Source organism: Staurois parvus, unplaced genomic scaffold (genome assembly GCF_062004578.1).
Source record: "Staurois parvus isolate SC_StPar_1 unplaced genomic scaffold, SC_StPar_1.0 ptg002118l, whole genome shotgun sequence".
NCBI lineage: Eukaryota > Metazoa > Chordata > Amphibia > Anura > Ranidae > Staurois > Staurois parvus.
In genome coordinates this window covers 80792-96903 of record NW_028319914.1, presented here as the reverse complement: position 1 = coordinate 96903, position 16112 = coordinate 80792, and positions in this window count along the sequence as shown.

The following is a 16112-nucleotide window of genomic DNA, read 5'->3' as shown; positions in this document are numbered from 1 at the left end:
ATGTTCTTTGTATGTAGTGGCAGTCAGGTATGTTCTTTGTATGTAGTGGCAGTCAGGTATGTTCTTTGTATGTTGTGGCAGTCAGGTATGTTCTTTGTATGTTGTGACAGTCAGGTATGTTCTTTGTATGTTGTGGTAGTCAGGTATGTTCTTTGTATGTAGTGGCAGTCAGGTATGTTCTTTGTATGTAGTGGCAGTCAGGTATGTTCTTTGTATGTAGTGGCAGTCAGGTATGTTCTTTGTATGTAGTGGCAGTCAGGTATGTTCTTTGTATGTAGTGGCAGTCAGGTATGTTCTTTGTATGTAGTGACAGTCAGGTATGTTCTTTGTATGTTGTGGCAGTCCAGTATATATGAATGCAAACAAACAGATATATCGTATTTATATACATTTATTTCATCATTTATGTACACATTATATATATACAGAATATAAATATTTATACAAAGGTGGAGAAAAGAAGGAAATGGATGCAAAGACAAGGACGTTGCCCGTGGCGACCAAACGTTTCATTATTATGATAAAGTTAAACAAGAATTATGATTGGTTGTTGGGAGCAGCAACTTTGCGGTTCCAATGAACTTTTCTTCAGTTTTATTAAATTTGCTCCTATAGTGAAGAATGAAAACACGACAGGTTCCCGCAGTGTACACCGCGCCAATCCCACGTGATGACGTCACCTACAAAACAGCAATAAAAAGAATAGTAACTTTTCATAAATGATTATTTAGCAGCGAAGTAAAGTTCATGGAAAAGTCCTCACATGGCGGGCAAAAAACTGAACTGTCTGCGATATATGATTTTATATTATTCTTTTGGGGGATTTACTAAAACTGGAGGGTGCAAAATCTGCGGCGGCTCAGCATGGAAACCAATCAGCTTCCATGTTTTATCGTCAGTTTAACTGAACGAGCTGAAGAGAGAAGCTGATTGGCTCCCGTGCGCAGCTGCACTGGATTCTGAGCTCTCCAGTTTTAGTAAATCCCCCCTGAGTCATAAGCTCTGCGTTGTAGATTGTAAGCTCTTCAGCTCACACTTGTTACTTTACTTCTGTGTTTGCTCAGAGTTTGAGGTCAGCGAAGGGCCGTCGTGTTTATTTCTGCAAATAGTCCATTTTACGCTTCTTGGGAAATGTTTCCAGAAGAATGTAAAGACCTCGTGCCCATCATTTTTTAGAGGCAAAAAAGTTTCCCCTGCAATTGTAAGGAAAAATAAATAAAATAATAATAATTACACACACACACATATATATATATATATATATATATATATATATATATATATATATATAGATATATATATAAATATATATATATAATAAAAATAATACAATATATTTTTTTTAAATGAATATAATTTAATTTAAAAATGTAATTTAATTTTAAATATATATATAAGTTTATAAGTTTACATTTTATATTTATATATAAATAAAAATTTTATATATATATATATATATATATATATATATATACACCGTATATATATATATATATATATACACCATATATATATATATATACACTATATATATATATACACCGTATATATATATATATATATACACCGTATATATATATATATATATATATATATATATACCGTGTATATATATATATATATATATATATATATATATATATATATATACAGTATACATATATATGTATATATATATAAAAAATAAATAAATAAATATATATATATATACAGTATATATATGTACATACCGTATATGTATACACACAGTGTGTGTGTATATATATATATATATATATATATATATATTAAAATATCATTTGCACATGCAGTTCAATAATTAAATAATATACTTTCCCCAAGTCTGCCCATTATTTATATATATATATATATATATATATATATATATGTAAATGGTATATATATTATATATATATATATATACCGTATATGTATATATACAGTACATATATATATTTACACACACACCGTATATATATATATATATACCATTTACCTATATACTATATATATATATATATATATATATATAGAAAAGATCATTTGTACATTCAGTTCAATAATTACATAATATACTTTCCCCAGGTCTGCCCATTTTGAGAATATTCTTACAATTAAATAATGTAATTCTAGATTTAAAATTAAAATCAACAAAAAAGTCAGATTTTTCCATTGATGTTTATTCAACAATTGCAGCATAAAAAAAGTTGTTTCTTCATGGTCTCCGTCTGCTCTTCGCTCACATTCGACAGGCTGCATTTAATATTTTTGTGATTACGTTTTATATATTCATATTGCTGTTTTTTTCCTCCCTTCTCACCACCAACAGTTGCTTCCTACTTTTTTTTTTTTTTTTTACTGAAAAATAGATAAAAATAAAAAATATATACAACAGTAGGGGACTGTAAATGCTGATTCTCCTGACCTTGTGGTCATCAAAAAGAGAAAAAAGAAACTAAAAAAAAAAAAGAAAAAAAAAAAAACCTCGCAGGGCCGAGGGATTATGTGATGGGATGGCTAAATTACTTCTCAGCCCAGAAAAAAAGAAATTTATGCAGAAAAGCAGCTTCTGTCTCAGAAGCAAAGCTAATTAAAGCAGGCTTTGTGCATTTGCTGCATGGAAGTTAAGAAAGAAAATTGAAGACATTTTCTCATTACACAATTAATGAAACAATAATTAAAACGTCCAGATTGTCCCATAAATGAGGTCTACTCTCACTCGGAAGGAGAAGAAAAAATAACTGTTAGCAAAGGCAAAAATTTTAAATTATGCCGCATATAAAACTACTGAGAGCTCGCTTTAAACTTTAATGCAAATCTGTTGAAAAAAAATTAAAAGTTTGGAACTGCAAATAGGAGCAAAACTAGCAACAAAATAATAATAATTATAATAATAATAATACAATTTAATATTTGAGTTTGCATATTCTTTTATTTTGGAATATAGGCCGCATACATAAATTTGTTAATTTGTTAATAACAAACATAGATACTAACTATAATACATCATCTGTAATTAAAAAAATAACAAATTATAATAATAATTAAAAAAAAAAAAATTATAATAATAATACAATTTAATATTTGAGTTTGAATATTCTTTTATTTTTTAATAAAGGCTGTATACATACATTTTTTTAATTTGTTAATAACAAACATAGATACTAACTATAATACACCATCTGTACTTAAAAAAAAAATTATATCAATAATTAAAAAAAAAAAAAAAAAAAATATTAATAATAATACAATTTAATATTTGAGTTTGAATATTCTTTTATTTTGGAATATAGGCTGTATACATAAATTTGTTAATTTGTTAATAACAAACATAGATACTAACTATAATACATCATCTGTACTTATAAAAAAATTATATCAATAATTAAAAAAATAAAAATAAAAATAATAATACAATTTAATATTTGAGTTTGAATATTCTTTTATTTTGGAATATAGGCCGCATACATTAATTTGTTAATTTGTTAATAACAAACATAGATACTAACTATAATACATCATCTGTAATTAAAAAAATAACAAATTATAATAATAATTAAAAAAAAAAAAATTATAATAATAATACAATTTAATATTTGAGTTTGAATATTCTTTTATTTTTTAATAAAGGCTGTATACATACATTTTTTTAATTTGTTAATAACAAACATAGATACTAACTATAATACATCATCTGTACTTAAAAAAAAAATTATATCAATAATTAAAAAAATAAATAAAAAAAATATTAATAATAATACAATTTAATATTTGAGTTTGAATATTCTTTTATTTTGGAATATAGGCTGTATACATAAATTTGTTAATTTGTTAATAACAAACATAGATACTAACTATAATACATCATCTGTACTTATAAAAAAATTATATCAATAATTAAAAAAATAAAAATAAAAATAATAATAATAATACAATTTAATATTTGAGTTTGAATATTCTTTTATTTTGGAATATAGGCTGTATACATTAATTTGTTAATTTGTTAATAACAAACATAGATACTAACTATAATACATCATCTGTACTTAAAAAAATAAAAAATTATAATAATAATTTAAAAAAAAAATTATAATAATAATACAATTTAATATTTGAGTTTGAATATTCTTTTATTTTTTAATAAAGGCTGTATACATACTTTTTTTAATTTGTTAATAACAAACATAGATACTAACTATAATACACCATCTGTACTTAAAAAAAAAAATTCTATCAATAATTAAAAAAAAAAATAAAAAAATAATAATAATAATACAATTTAATATTTGAGTTTGAATATTCTTTTATTTTGGAATATAGGCCGCATACATAAATTTGTTAATTTGTTAATAACAAACATAGATACTAACTATAATACACCATCTGTACTTAAAAAAAAATTATATCAATAATTAAAAAAATAAAAATAATAATAATAATACAATTTAATATTTGAGTTTGAATATTCTTTTATTTTGGAATATAGGCTGTATACATTAATTTGTTAATTTGTTAATAACAAACATAGATACTAACTATAATACATCATCTGTACTTAAAAAAAAATTATATCAATAATTAAAAAAATAAAAATAATAATAATAATACAATTTAATATTTGAGTTTGAATATTCTTTTATTTTGGAATATAGGCTGTATACATAAATTTGTTAATTTGTTAATAACAAACATAGATACTAACTATAATACATCATCTGTACTTAAAAAAATAAAAAATTATAATAATAATTAAAAAAAAAAATTATAATAATAATACAATTTAATATTTGAGTTTGAATATTCTTTTATTTTTTAATATAGGCTGTATACATACATTTTTTTAAATTTGTTAATAACAAACATAGATACTAACTATAATACACCATCTGTACTTAAAAAAAAAATTATATCAATAATTAAAAATAAAAATAAAAAAATAATAATAATAATACATTTTAATATTTGAGTTTGAATATTCTTTTATTTTGGAATATAGGCTGTATACATAAATTTGTTAATTTGTTAATAACAAACATAGATACTAACTATAATACATCATCTGTACTTAAAAAAATAAAAAATTATAATAATAATTAAAAAAAAATTATAATAATAATACAATTTAATATTTGAGTTTGAATATTCTTTTATTTTTTAATAAAGGCTGTATACATACTTTTTTTAATTTGTTAATAACAAACATAGATACTAACTATAATACACCATCTGTACTTAAAAAAAAAAATTCTATCAATAATTAAAAAAAAAAATAAAAAAATAATAATAATAATACAATTTAATATTTGAGTTTGAATATTCTTTTATTTTGGAATATAGGCCGCATACATAAATTTGTTAATTTGTTAATAACAAACATAGATACTAACTATAATACACCATCTGTACTTAAAAAAAAATTATATCAATAATTAAAAAAATAAAAATAATAATAATAATACAATTTAATATTTGAGTTTGAATATTCTTTTATTTTGGAATATAGGCTGTATACATTAATTTGTTAATTTGTTAATAACAAACATAGATACTAACTATAATACATCATCTGTACTTAAAAAAAAATTATATCAATAATTAAAAAAATAAAAATAATAATAATAATACAATTTAATATTTGAGTTTGAATATTCTTTTATTTTGGAATATAGGCTGTATACATAAATTTGTTAATTTGTTAATAACAAACATAGATACTAACTATAATACATCATCTGTACTTAAAAAAATAAAAAATTATAATAATAATTAAAAAAAAAAATTATAATAATAATACAATTTAATATTTGAGTTTGAATATTCTTTTATTTTTTAATATAGGCTGTATACATACATTTTTTTAAATTTGTTAATAACAAACATAGATACTAACTATAATACACCATCTGTACTTAAAAAAAAAAATTATATCAATAATTAAAAATAAAAATAAAAAAATAATAATAATAATACATTTTAATATTTGAGTTTGAATATTCTTTTATTTTGGAATATAGGCTGTATACATAAATTTGTTAATTTGTTAATAACAAACATAGATACTAACTATAATACATCATCTGTACTTAAAAAAATAAAAAATTATAATAATAATTAAAAAAAAATTATAATAATAATACAATTTAATATTTGAGTTTGAATATTCTTTTATTTTTTAATAAAGGCTGTATACATACATTTTTTAATTTGTTAATAACAAACATAGATACTAACTATAATACACCATCTGTACTTAAAAAAAAATTATATCAATAATTAAAAAAATAAAAATAATAATAATAATACAATTTAATATTTGAGTTTGAATATTCTTTTATTTTGGAATATAGGCTATATACATTAATTTGTTAATTTGTTAATAACAAACATAGATACTAACTATAATACATCATCTGTACTTATAAAAAAATAAGAATAATTAAAGTAAAATAAAATAAAATAATAATAATAATAATACAATTTAATATTTGAGTTTGAATATTCTTTAATTTTGAAATATAGGCTGTATACATAAGTTTATCAATTTGTTATTAACAAAAATAGATACTAACTATAAAACACCATCTGTACTTAAAAAAAAAAAATTATAATAATAATTTAAAAAAATAATAATAATACAATTTAATATTTGAGTTTGCATATTGTTTTATTTTGGAATATAGGCTGTATACATAAATTTGTTAATTTGTTATTAACAAAAATAGATGCTAACTATAATACATCATCTGTACTGAAAAAAAAAAAAAAAAATAAATAATAATAATAAAAAATGATATATATATATATATATAGTTTTTAATTGTATATTAAATTTTTTTTTTTTTTTTACAAATACCAAATTGATGTGTACTTATAATTGGTGGTTTCCTATTTAAAATAAATCCAATGTATAGACACAACTCTATAGGGGGATAATTAAATGACATATGGCAGCCATGGAACTTTTACGCCCGGAATTTGTGATTCCATTATATACAGATGTGATAATTCCAGAAATCACGGCCACAATATTATTTTCACTCGCTGCACGCTGTGCGCGGTAACCCAGAGCAGACGTTGCTTTTTACAATAAAGTTTTTTTTTGTCAATTTGTCACATAATGCAGTTTTCCTTGGATGTGGCGGCTGCATTGGTTTTATTTATTTTGTTCCCTCTGTTGTCACCCGGTGATCTGGCCAGTAACTCACCTCCTTACTCTCGGTTCTCACCTATGCAGGTTGTGTTTGAGCCGTTTGTGAATTTTTGCTGCATTTTTTTTTTTTTTTTTTTCTTGCTGCTTGGCAAATTTAAACACACAAAAACATATCAAAAATGTGGCAAAAACGCAATACATGCTTTACTGCAGCGTTTCCATTGAAGTCTATAGAACAAAAAAACTCAACTTGTGGATATAGTGAATGCGGGATCCGGGGAGAGCGGATATAGTGAATGCGGGGTCCGGGGAGAGCGGATGTAGTGAATGCAGGGTCCGGGGAGAGCGGATATAGTGAATGCGGGGTCCGGGGAGAGCGGATGTAGTGAATGCGGGGTCCAGGGAGAGGGGATATAGTGAATGCGGGGTCCGGGGAGAGGGGATATAGTGAATGCGGGGTCCGGGCAGAGTGGATATAGTGAATGCGGGGTCCGGGGAGAGCGGATAAAGTGAATGCGGGGTCCGGGGAGAGCGGATGTAGTGAATGCGGGGTCCGGGGAGAGCGGATATAGTGAATGCTGGGTCCGGGAGAGAGGATATAGTGAATGCGGGGTCCGGGGGGAGCGGATATAGTGAATGCGGGGTCCGGGGAGAGCGGATATAGTGAATGCGGGGTCCGGGGAGAACGGATGTAGTGAATGCGGGGTCCAGGGAGAGGGGATATAGTGAATGCGGGGTCCGGGGAGAGTGGATATAGTGAATGCGGGGTCCGGGCAGAGTGGATATAGTGAATGCGGGGTCCGGGGAGAGCGGATAAAGTGAATGCGGGGTCCGGGGAGAGCGGATGTAGTGAATGCGGGGTCCGGGGAGAGCGGATATAGTGAATGCGGGGTCCGGGGAAAGGGGATATAGTGAATGTGGGGTCCGGGGAGAGCGGATATAGTGAATGCGGGGTCCAGGGAGAGCGGATGTAGTGAATGCGGGGTCCAGGGAGAGCGGATGTAGTGAATGCGGGGTCCGGGGAGAGCGGATATAGTGAATGCGGGGTCCGGGGAGAGCGGATGTAGTGAATGCGGGGTCCGGGGAGAGCGGATATAGTGAATGCGGGGTCCGGGGAGAGCGGATATAGTGAATGCGGGGGCCAGGGAGAGCGGATATAGTGAATGCGGGGGCCAGGGAGAGCGGATGTAGTGAATGCGGGGTCCAGGGAGAGCGGATATAGTGAATGCAGGGTCCGGGGGGAGCGGATATAGTGAATATGGGGTCCGGGGAGAGCGGATATAGTGAATGCGGGGTCCGGGGAGAGCGGATATAGTGAATGCCGGGTCCGGGGAGAGCGGATATAGTGAATGCCGGGTCCGGGGAGAGCGGATATAGTGAACGCGGGGTCCGGGGAGAGCGGATATAGTGAATGCGAGGTCCGGGGAGAGCGGAAATAGTGAACGCGGGGTCCGGGGAGAGCGGATATAGTGAATGCGAGGTCCGGGGAGAGCAGATATAGTGAATGCGGGGTCCGGGGAGAGCGGATATAGTGAATGCGGGGTCCGGGGAGAGCAGATATAGTGAATGCGGGGTCCGGGGAGAGCAGATATAGTGAATGCGGGGTCCGGGGAGAGCGGATATAGTGAATGCGAGGTGTGGGGAGAGCGGATATAGTGAATGCGGGGTCCGGGGAGAGCGGATATAGTGAATGCGAGGTCCGGGGAGAGCAGATATAGTGAATGCGGGGTCCGGGGAGAGCGGATATAGTGAATGCGGGGTCCGGGGAGAGCAGATATAGTGAATGCGGGGTCCGGGGAGAGCAGATATAGTGAATGCGGGGTCCGGGGAGAGCGGATATAGTGAATGCGAGGTGTGGGGAGAGCGGATATAGTGAATGCGGGGTCCGGGGAGAGCGGATATAGTGAATGCGGGGTCCGGGGAGAGCGGATATAGTGAATGCGGGGTCCGGGGAGAGCAGATATAGTGAATGCGGGGTCCGGGGAGAGCAGATATAGTGAATGCGGGGTCCGGGGAGAGCGGAAATAGTGAACGCGGGGTCCGGGGAGAGCGGATATAGTGAATGCGGGGTCCGGGGAGAGCAGATATAGTGAATGCGGGGTCCGGGGAGAGCGGATATAGTGAATGCGGGGTCCGGGGGGACCGGATATAGTGAATGCGGGGTCCGAGGAGAGCTGATATAGTAAATGCGGGGTCCGGGGGGACCGGATATAGTGAATGCGGGGTCCGAGGAGAGCGGATATAGTGAATGCGGGGTCCGAGGAGAGCGGATATAGTGAATGCGGGGTCCGAGGAGAGCAAATATAGTGAATGCGGGGTCCGAGGAGAGCGGATATAGTGAATGCGGGGTCCGGGGAGAGCGGATATAGTGAATACGGGGTCCGAGGAGAGCGGATATAGTGAATGCGGGGTCCGGGGAGAGCGGATATAGTGAATGCAGGGTCCGGGGAGAGGGGATATAGTGAATGCGGGGTCCGGGGAGAGCGGATATAGTGAATGCGGGGTACGGGGGGAGCGGATATAGTGAATATGGGGTCCAGGGAGAGCGGATATAGTGAATGCGGGGTCCGGGGAGAGCGGATATAGTGAATGCGGGGTCCGGGGAGAGCGGATATAGTGAATGCCGGGTCTGGGGAGAGCGGATATAGTGAATGCCGGGTCCGGGGAGAGCGGATATAGTGAATGCCGGGTCCGGGGAGAGCGGATATAGTGAATGCCGGGTCCGGGGAGAGCGGATATAGTGAATGCCGGGTCCGGGGAGAGCGGATATAGTGAATGCCGGGTCCGGGGAGAGCGGATATAGTGAACGCGGGGTCCGGGGAGAGCGGATATAGTGAATGCAGGGTCCGGGGAGAGCGGATATAGTGAATGCGGGGTCCGGGGAGAGGGGATATAGTGAATGCGGGGTCCGGGGAGAGCGGATATAGTGAATGCAGGGTCCGGGGGGAGCGGATATAGTGAATATGGGGTCCGGGGAGAGCGGATATAGTGAATGCGGGGTCCGGGGAGAGCGGATATAGTGAATGCCGGGTCCGGGGAGAGCGGATATAGTGAATGCCGGGTCCGGGGAGAGCGGAAATAGTGAACGCGGGGTCCGGGGAGAGCGGATATAGTGAATGCGAGGTCCGGGGAGAGCAGATATAGTGAATGCGGGGTCCGGGGAGAGCGGATATAGTGAATGCGGGGTCCGGGGAGAGCAGATATAGTGAATGCGGGGTCCGGGGAGAGCAGATATAGTGAATGCGGGGTCCGGGGAGAGCGGATATAGTGAATGCGAGGTGTGGGGAGAGCGGATATAGTGAATGCGGGGTCCGGGGAGAGCGGATATAGTGAATGCGGGGTCCGGGGAGAGCGGATATAGTGAATGCGGGGTCCGGGGAGAGCAGATATAGTGAATGCGGGGTCCGGGGAGAGCAGATATAGTGAATGCGGGGTCCGGGGAGAGCGGAAATAGTGAACGCGGGGTCCGGGGAGAGCGGATATAGTGAATGCGGGGTCCGGGGAGAGCAGATATAGTGAATGCGGGGTCCGGGGAGAGCGGATATAGTGAATGCGGGGTCCGGGGGGACCGGATATAGTGAATGCGGGGTCCGAGGAGAGCTGATATAGTAAATGCGGGGTCCGGGGGGACCGGATATAGTGAATGCGGGGTCCGAGGAGAGCGGATATAGTGAATGCGGGGTCCGAGGAGAGCGGATATAGTGAATGCGGGGTCCGAGGAGAGCGGATATAGTGAATGCGGGGTCCGAGGAGAGCGGATATAGTGAATGCGGGGTCCGGGGAGAGCGGATATAGTGAATGCGGGGTCCGGGGAGAGCGGATATAGTGAACGCCGGGTTTGCGTTAAATATCGCAGAATCGTTTTGTTATTTTTTGGGAATGACATTTTGTTAGCGATGCGATAATTTATGCAAATGAGTCACATGACCGTGTCATCTCACACAGTAACCTTTATATCCTGTAGATTCCCGGAGATCCTCACTGAACTACTTATAATTATTTTCTCCTCATTTGATTCCTTTACATTCACTTTTAACTGTTTTTTTTTGTTTGTTTTTTTTTAAACCTTTAAATCAGTCTGACAAAAGCAGCCGATTTTTTGCATAATCTCCGACACGGCGATAGAAACGCATTCACGCTCTTCGTGTAAACGGTCGCCGACGCAGGGAAAAGACATAAAGCGAATGCTTTAGGCGCTGTTTGCGCCCGGGCCCCCCGCAGAGCCGGCCTCCATATTCGCCGCATTTTATGTGTAAGCAGCGGGGGTGAGATTTACAGCCGCACAGCCACTAAGTTTATCATTTTTCTTTTTGTTTTTTTTGCTTTTATTCTGTTTCGATGTCTGGAACACAAATGTCTGTTTCTTTCTGCCGCTGTAAACCGTCTCCTTAGCTGGAGCTGTGAATTGATGCGATGCTCTGCGCTCGGCTCCCCGGAATAACTTTGCATGAACGCGGCGGGATGTGGCGTATTTATGTTGTGGCGGGTACAGACAGGTAATCCACACGATGATTAGGAGTTGAGCGGATTAGCGCGCCATTGTCTGAGCTCCTCCATGTCCAGGTGTACAGAGATACTGTTACCGACAGATCTCGTCTGCCGACCGAACAATGGCCAGCGAGGAGATTCTCAGACGTGCGTGTTTCCCAGAGCCACACCCCCTCCTTACCAAAAAATAAAAGATTGGCGTAAACGCATTCAATGCGCAAAAAGTCACCATTTCTGATTTACATTTTATAACGTCTTTTCGATTTTTTTTTTTATTTTACATTTTATAACGTCTTTTAGATTTTTTTTTTTACATTTAATAACGTCTTTTAAATTTTTCTTCTTTTTTTTTACATTTTATAACGTCTTTTAGATTTTTTATTTTACATTTTATAACGTCATTTAGATTTTTTTTTTACATTTAATAACGTCTTTTAAATTTTTCTTCTTTTTTTTTACATTTTATAACGTCTTTTAGATTTTTTTTTTATTTTACATTTTATAACGTCTTTTAGATTTTTTGTTACATTTTATAACGTCTTTTAGATTTTTTTTTACATTTAATAACGTCTTTTAAATTTTTTTTGGTTTTTTTTTACATTTTATAACATCTTTTAGATTTTTTTTTTTTACATTTAATAACGTCTTTTAAATTTTTCTTCTTTTTTTTTACATTTTATAATGTCTTTTAGATTTTTTTTTTATTTTACATTTTATAACGTCTTTTAGTTTTTTTGTTACATTTTATAACGTCTTTTAGAATTTTTTTTTACATTTAATAACGTCTTTTAAATTTTTTTTGGTTTTTTTTTACATTTTATAACATCTTTTAGATTTTTTTTTTTACATTTAATAACGTCTTTTAAATTTTTCTTCTTTTTTTTTACATTTTATAATGTCTTTTAGATTTTTTTTTTATTTTACATTTTATAACGTCTTTTAGTTTTTTTGTTACATTTTATAACGTCTTTTAGAATTTTTTTTTACATTTAATAACGTCTTTTAAATTTTTTTTGTTTTTTTTTACATTTTATAACATCTTTTAGATTTTTTTTTTTACATTTAATAACGTCTTTTAATTTTTCTTCTTTTTTTTTACATTTTATAATGTCTTTTAGATTTTTTTTTTTTACTTTTTATAACATCTTTTAATTTTCTTCTTTTTTTTTACATTTTATAACGTCTTTTAGATTTTTTTTTTTACATTTAATAACGTCTTTTAATTTTTCTTCTTTTTTTCTATATTTTATAACGTCTTTTCGATTTTTTTTTTACATTTTATAACATCTTTTAATTTTTCTTCTTTTTTTTTTACATTTTATAACGTCTTTTCGTTTTTTTTTTTTTTACATTTTTGGTAATGAAACCTGTAAGCTGATTGGTTTCTATGCAGAGCTGCACCAGATTTTGCACCCTCCAGTTTTAGTAAATCCCCCCCATTGTGTGTTTTTATAAATTATTGTCTGTATCATTTTCATGTTCTTCTTCCATCTGAGGAACCTGGTTGATCCTGCCAGTCACCTTTGTTCCTTGGTCTTAGCCAGTGGTCTCTGAACCTTTGCTTGTCTCTATCCAGCCATCAGGGCACCATTTAATATGCAGACACCAATGATGGGGCACTATTCCTCCCACTGACACCAATGATGGGGCACTATTCCTCCCACTGACACCAATGATGGGGCACTATTCCTCCCACTGACACCAATGATGGGGCACTATTCCTCCCACTGACACCAATGATGGGGCACTATTCCTCCCACTGACACCAATGATGGGGCACTATTCCTCCCACTGACACCAATGATGGGGCACTATTCCTCCCACTGACACCAATGATGGGGCACTATTCCTCCCACTGACACCAATGATGGGGCACTATTCCTCCCACTGATACCAATGATGGGACACTATTCCTCCCACTGACACCAATGATGGGGCACTATTCCTCCCACTGACACCAATGATGGGGCACTATTCCCCCCACTGACACCAATGATGGGGCACTATTCCCCCCACTGACACCAATGATGGGGCACTATTCCTCCACTGACACCAATGATGGGGCACTATTCCTCCCACTGACACCAATGATGGGGCACTATTCCTCCCACTGATACCAATGATGGGGCACTATTCCTCCCACTGACACCAATGATGGGGCACTATTCCTCCCACTGACACCAATGATGGGGCACTATTCCTCCCACTGACACCAATGATGGGGCACTATTCCCCCCACTGACACCAATGATGGGGCACTATTCCTCCCAATGACACCAATGATGGGGTTCTATTCCTCCCACTGACACCAATGATGGGGCACTATTCCTCTACTGACACCAATGATGGGACACTATTCCTCCCACTGATACCAATGATGGGGCACTATTCCCCCCACTGACACCAATGATGGGGCACTATTCCTCCCACTGATACCAATGATGGGGCACTATTCCTCCCACTGATACCAATGATGGGGCACTATTCCTCCCACTGACACCAGTGATGGGGCACTATTCCTCCCACTGACACCAGTGATGGGGCACTATTCCTCCCACTGATACCAATGATAGGGCACTATTCCTCCCACTGACACCAATGATGGGGCACTATTCCCCCCACTGACACCAATGATAGGGCACTATTCCTCCCACTGACACCAATGATGGGGCACTATTCCTCCCACTGATACCAATGATGGGGCACTATTCCCCCCCACTGACACCAATGATGGGGCACTATTCCCCCCCACTGACACCAATGATGGGGCACTATTCCCCCCACTGACACCAATGATGGGGCACTATTCCTCCACTGACACCAATGATGGGGCACTATTCCTCCCACTGACACCAATGATGGGGCACTATTCCTCCCACTGACACCAATGATGGGGCACTATTCCCCCTACTGACACCAATGATGGGGCACTATTCCTCCCACTGACACCAATGATGGGGAACTATTCCTCCCTGCTGACACCAATGATGGGACACTATTCCTCCCACTGACACCAATGATGGGACACTATTCCTCCCACTGACACCAATGATGGGACACTATTCCCCCCACTGACACCAATGATGGGGCACTATTCCCCCCACTGACACCAATGATGGGGCACTATTCCTCCACTGACACCAATGATGGGGTACTATTCCTCCCACTGACACCAATGATGGGGCACTATTCCTCCCACTGACACCAATGATGGGGCACTATTCCTCCCACTGACACCAATGATGGGGAACTATTCCTCCCTGCTGACACCAATGATGGGACACTATTCCTCCCACTGACACCAATGATGGGGCACTATTCCTCACACTGATACCAATGATGGGGCACTATTCCCCCCACTCCCCACTGACACCAATGATGGGCCACTATTCCTCCACTGATACCAATTATGGGGCACTATTCCTCCCACTGACACCAATGATGGGGCACTATTCCTCCCACTGACACCAATGATGGGGCAACTATTCCTCCCACTGACACCAATGATGGGGCGCTATTCCTCCCACTGACACCAATGATGGGGCGCTATTCCTCCCACTGACACCAATGATGGGGCGCTATTCCTCCCACTGACACCAATGATGGGGCACTATTCCTCTACTGACACCAATGATGGGGCACTATTCCTCCCACTGATACCAATGATGGGGCACTATTCCTCCCACTGACACCAATGAGGGGGCACTATTCCCCCCACTGACACCAATGATGGGGCACTATTCCTCCCACTGACACCAATGATGGGGCTCTATTCCTCCCACTGACACCAATGATGGGGCACTATTCCTCCCAATGACACCAATGATGGGGTTCTATTCCTCCCACTGACACCAATGATGGGGCACTATTCCTCTACTGACACCAATGATGGGGCACTATTCCTCCCACTAAAACCAATGAAGCAACATTTTTTGTTCCCGCTGACACTGGGGTTTTTTTCTCCTCACTGGCCAAACCTGAAGGACAGTAAACTGGCCCTTTGTTTAGAAGGTTTGGAGAACCCCACTCTAAACTGACCACACAGGGCCCAGAAGCGGATCTGTGTTAGGTGCAGGGGCGGACTGACAACTCATGGGGCCCCCGGGCAATAGGGGATCATGGGGCCCCTGTGTCCTTGCCCAAACTCAAAAAAGCCTATTAAAAAGGTACCAGGGGCATCTCACAGGGCCCTCTACTGACCCCGGGCCCTCGGGCAGTGCCCGAGTTTCCAAATGGTCAGTCTGCCCCTGGTTAGGTGGTCAGTTTTCATCCTTTGGCTGGCCATTCAGAGGTACAGGACACTGTGCAGACACACAGCATGCCTGGATTGGGTAGTCTGTTTAGGCCCCCCCCAACCAATCACAGGACACCTTTGACACACACACCCACCCTCCCTCCCAATCACAGCCTCTTGAACACGCCCACTGCTCAATCACAGCCTCTTGAACACGCCCACTGCTCAATCACAGCCTCT